This window comes from Ochotona curzoniae, unplaced genomic scaffold (genome assembly GCF_017591425.1).
Source record: "Ochotona curzoniae isolate NIBS_2020 unplaced genomic scaffold, NIBS_Ocur_1.0 contig_3622, whole genome shotgun sequence".
Classification (NCBI taxonomy): Eukaryota; Metazoa; Chordata; class Mammalia; order Lagomorpha; family Ochotonidae; genus Ochotona; species Ochotona curzoniae.
In genome coordinates this window covers 952,775-957,890 of record NW_024465926.1, presented here as the reverse complement: position 1 = coordinate 957,890, position 5,116 = coordinate 952,775, and positions in this window count along the sequence as shown.

The following is a 5,116-nucleotide window of genomic DNA, read 5'->3' as shown; positions in this document are numbered from 1 at the left end:
CCCAACCATGAAGAGACTATGTCAGCCAGTGGGTGCTGAATAGGTTTCATCATGCTTGGAGTGGTAGGATTGGCAGCAATTCAGAACTGTTGAACTATCAGAACTGCTTGAGCAGGCCCCTCGGAGCGCGCCTCCCACGGGGACCTGGGGTGGGGAGGCTGGTGCGGCTTCTCCCTCTGTTTCTCCTCTTACCCCAGATACAGAAAGAAAAAAACAATATGAGTGTGGAGACAATGGTCTTACCCACTTTCCTGTGACCCTTGGCCCTTGGTACTCTAATTAACTATGTAAGATTATCAAAATAAAAATATATTTTAAAGAAGATTTATTTATTGGAGGGTAGAGCTACAGAGAGAAGGGATAGAGTGAGCAAGGGCCCGCAATGACCAGGGCTGGACCGGGTGGATCAGCATGGAGCTGGGTTGGAAGCAGAGCGGTGCCCACAGGGATTCTGGCACAGTGGCTGGCCTCTTAGCTCACCGTGCCATGATCCAGACCCCACTGGTGGACACGGGGTTTTAAGTCTCAGTTCCCAACCTGCTGGCTTTCCTCTGCACTCCCCACTGGCACGGCACCTGCTGTCTCCATCTCCACAGACGCAGCCACTCCCTCCTGCTTCCACGTCCCTGCCATCAGTCCCATGAGCCTCCAGGGAGCACCTCCCACAGGCCAGGCTCAGGGCTGGAACACAGAGGGGCGTTCCCCAGGCCCTGCGCCCCTGGACTGCAGGGTCCCCCGGAGGAGCAGCAGCCATGGAGCAGGCACTCCATGGACGGTGAGCAAATGAGCTGGCAGCCTCCAACCTCCTGCTTCAACTCCCTCCTCGGTCCCAGTGGGCCCTGCCTCGGTAATTACCTCTGCCTCCTGCTTGTGTGGCTGCCCAGGCCTGCCCAGGAGCCAAGAGCCACCCCGGGCCCTGGCTGAGCCCTGCTGGGTGAGCGCTGTCCACCCTCAGCTGCCTCCCAGAAGCCCTCAGGCCTTCCTGCAGCCAGGTTTGGACCCAGGGTCCAGTCACGGGTGAGCCCCGCTCCTGTGCCCTGACGACCTGAGTCCACCTGGCTGCTGATGCAGGCCCCGGAAAGTCACCCGTGCCACTTCATGAAGGGGAAGTGACAACGGGGAAAGGGCCAATACTCCTGGGCTGAGCTCCTCTGGCCGTGACCCTGACTGCAGTGCTAGGCCTGCCTTAGAGATGCACAGGGCCCCCTGGGGACGTGTGTGTGTGGACCAGCCCCCTGCCAGGACACAGCAGGGTGAGAAGTTGGCATTCAGTGGCTTGTCCTACATGAGGGCCCACAGCATGAAGGGCAGTGCCAGGCACGCAGCCCTCCGTGTGAGCCTGCGGCCTATGCCCCCCTCTCTGGCTGTCCTGTATCCCTGCCCCAGGTCTGCCATGCAGTGGCTGTGTGGCCTTGGGAATGTGGCCATGTCTCTCTGTGCCTTCTGGTGTCGGGGAGCTGTGAGAGCACCCTTCCTTCAGATGTGACGGGGTGCATCTGGAGTGGTGCTGCCCGGAGCAGCAGCTCCTGTCATACAGCGCCAAGAGCCAGTGGGTGGACACATGGGACGCTGCGGAGTGGGGTCAGCCCCTGAGTGTGTGTGAGCACTGTGTGCCTGCGGGCATTGTTCCTGCCTCAGTGTCGTAGACAGGCAGCATGCCAGAGAAAGATCCATCTGTCTGCTGGTTCACTCCCCAAATGGCCACAAAGGCTGAAGCTTGGCCAGGCAAAAGCCAGGAGCCAGGAGCTTCTTCCGGGTCTCCCACACGGGTGCAGGGTCCCAAGGCTCTTGGCCGTCCTCCACTGCTTTCCCAGGCCACGAGCAGGGAGCTGGATGGGAAGTGGAGCAGCTGGGACTTGAACCAGCACTCATTTGGGATGCCAGCATCACAGATGGTGACTTAGCACACTTGGGCCAGATGCCAGCCCACCACCGTGTTAGAGGGACAGGGACAAGCACCCAGCATGCTGTGGGGGCCGAGCTGGTGACAAATGCCTGGGCCGTGGTGGTGGCAGGCAGGCCCTGAGAGGGACCGGAGGGGGGGCCTGCACCAGGCTGGGAGTCCAGGGGCCACTGGAGGGGGAAGCAGGGATGCCAGGTGCTGCTCAGCCTCTGACCTCTTGGGGCTCCTTGTCCCTTTGCCTTGGAGCTCCTGGGGGTCAGCAGGGTGGTGCCCAGCCCAGAACCTGGGCCCCGGTGTCCCTGAGTGGTAGAATATCACCACCAAGCCTCACTGGCATCGCAGCTGCGTCCCTGCACTGGCATCGTGGCTGCGTCCCCATGGAAATGAATTGCTGCTTGGCTAACAGGGGGCCGGCCACTGGCACAGACCTCTCGGCCAAGCTGCCCCCAGCTTCAGGGAGGACGCAAGGTCCTTGGTCCCAGGGGCCAGAGTCTGGCCTGAGTGCCCTCTCTTCCGCCTGCAGGAAGCCCTCACCACTGCAGCGGGGGGCAGGGGCCGGGCAGGAGCATGTGGCGGGTCCCAGCACTGAGACACAGGAAAGGGTGGCCCATGATGTCCATCAGATGTGTGTCACAGCTACACAGGAGGCCGGGCCACAGCTACCCATGGCAGACACCGGCAGGAGCCAGGCGGATGTGGGCCACCAGAGCCTCAGGCCTGGCTGCCGTAGGACGCTGAGGCCGGCAGCCTCCCTCCTGGAGGTCCAGGCCCATCTGCTCGGCTTCCCATCCAGCTCCCTGCTAATGCATCTGGGAAGGCAGCGGAGGACGGCCCAGGGTCTTGGGCCCCTGCAGCCATGTTGGAGACCTGGAAGGTGCTCCTGGCTCCTGGCTTAGGGTCAACTCAGCTCTGGCCATTCCAGCCATTTGGGGAGTGAACCAGCAGATGGAAGATCTTTCCCTCTTTTTCTTCTCTCCCTAAGTCCAATCTGCCTTTCCAATATAAGAATAAATAAATATAAATGGGGGGGAGAAAAAAGTCAGGAATTCTCCCCAGAGTGGAATTCAAAAAACTTCAGAGCAGGCAAAGGAAACAGAGGGGCCAGAGGCCAGAGGTGTGGGCGGGGGACAAGAGAGACCCCATTGCGCCTTGCCCTCTCTTGGGTGAGGGTTTTCCATCCAGGTGGCCCAGGTCAGACTTTCAGAAGTGCAGAGGGTGCCAGGCTCCCAGGCCACGGAGGTGGCAGTAGTTCATGATGCTTTCCCTCCCCCCACCCTGTTTGCCTGAGGCCCACGGCCTTGGAGAGTTTCCTGTTCAAGCTGCCAGCCCTGCTTCATGGCACTGGAACGCCTCTGGTGCCTGCATCTCTCATCGTGGCTGGAGTCACCAGGGTCACGGGAAATGGGGGAAGGGGAGATCACGGGGGGGGGGGGCGGGGTGCAGGGCAGGGGGCTCAGAATGTCAAGGCCGGATGGGAAGGTGCTGGCCAGCGATGGCTTGGAAGCAGTTGCCATTTTCCAACAGCCCACTGCTGGAGGGCTGCTGATTCAGCAGGCAGCATTTGGAAATGCAAATGCAGAGTGTGCAGGAGTTAGGGCCACAGTGGTTGCAACAGTGTGTGGTGGGGGGTGCTGAGGGCTGCCAGTCCCCAGGAAGGAATCGCAGAGGGCGCGCACACTCCTTCCGCCTCCCAAGGGTTTTGTGCACAGTGAACCCTCCCAGCAATGTCCCTGGAAGCAGCCCAGAGGGGAAGCACATCTGGCCACTGGGTGACAGAAGAAAACAGGGCCTCAGCCACCTGCAGCCACCATCCGAAGCTCTCCTGACCTGAATCGCAGCTCCTGCGTCCCCGCAGCTGCCCTCCATGAGCCCTGCCCCTGCAGCGGCCTCTCCACAGTCCCCCGCCCCCGCTGTAGCCCTTCAGCGCACACATTCCGGGGAGGGTCGGGGACACTGGCTTCTGCCTGAGGACTCACGGTTTAAACTGATCCCAAGATGTTCCAAACACAGACGCTGTCTGGAAGGGGAGGGGAGCGTGTGAGTTGAGGCCCCTTGTCTCTTCCAGAGCTCTGTGTGCATGTGGGGAGGGCACACCTGTTGGCCAGGACGCGGAGGGCGCTCCGAATTCCTGGGACTGCAGTGTGACCCGTGCTTAACTCACGGGGATTCGCCACACGCAGGTTTTCTGGGGTGAGCGCCCCTCTGCGCCCACGGTGGGGCCCGAGCTGCGCTGAGTCTTTAGGGGGAAAACCACTTGTACTCTCCCAGGGCGCCAGGGGGTGGGGTCTCCCCAGGTAACCTGACCATGCCTCCTTTCTCCTGGCAGGGCGCACAGAGTGCCCTGGGTTACACAGTTCGTGTCCCTTTAAATCCAAGTCCTGGGAAAGTGGGGGCGGCTAGGGCGCCCTCGATGGACCCCTGTTTCCAGCCGACCGGGCTCTCGGGGAGGCAGGGAGTTGGGGAGCAAGCCAGGAGAGACTGCAAAGGGCGGGGCGCCTCGGGGTCCCCGCCTGCGCGCCGCGCACCAGGCCTGGCCAGGCAGCGCCCCTCTCCGGGCCGTGTGCGCGCGCGTGTGTGTGCGCGCGTGTGTGCGCGGGGGGCCGGGGGATCGGTCAGGGGGCGCGCGGGCCGCCTGGGTGCGCGCCTCGCCTGCCGAGCGCGCGAGCCGGGCCCGGAGCGCACGCCGTCGCCGCCGCCGCCCGGGCCCGCCGCATTGCTGCTGCCGCCGCGCCCCGCGCCCGGCCGCGGCCCCCGACATGGTGCAGCCGCCCGCGCCGCCGCCCGTGCCACCGCCGCCCGTGCAGCCGCCACCCGTGCCGCCGCGCGCGGGCCCTGCCGCCGCCGCCCCCCGGCGCCCGCAGCGCGGCAGCCGCAGGTGGGGGGCCGCGGCCCGGGCCTGAGCCCGCGGGGCCCTGGCACTGAGCGGAGCCGCGGGCACAGCCGCGGCGCTCCTGCCCCCTCCCTGCGCCGCCCGCCGCCCCTCCCCCGCCTCCGGTCCCGGCTCCAGCGGGAGCGCGAGACGCCGGCCGGGCTCCGCGGCGCAGCTCGGGGAGCGTCGCCCCCGGTGACTTAGAGCCCGCCGGAGCCCGCGCCTGCTCGCCGCCGCCTCCCCCGGGCCGGGTCGCAGCACAAAGCGGCGGGCCAGGACTCCGGGCTGGGGGTCGCCTCGGGCTTTTTTTCACCGCGCGCGGCTCCACAAACCGAGTTTCATGC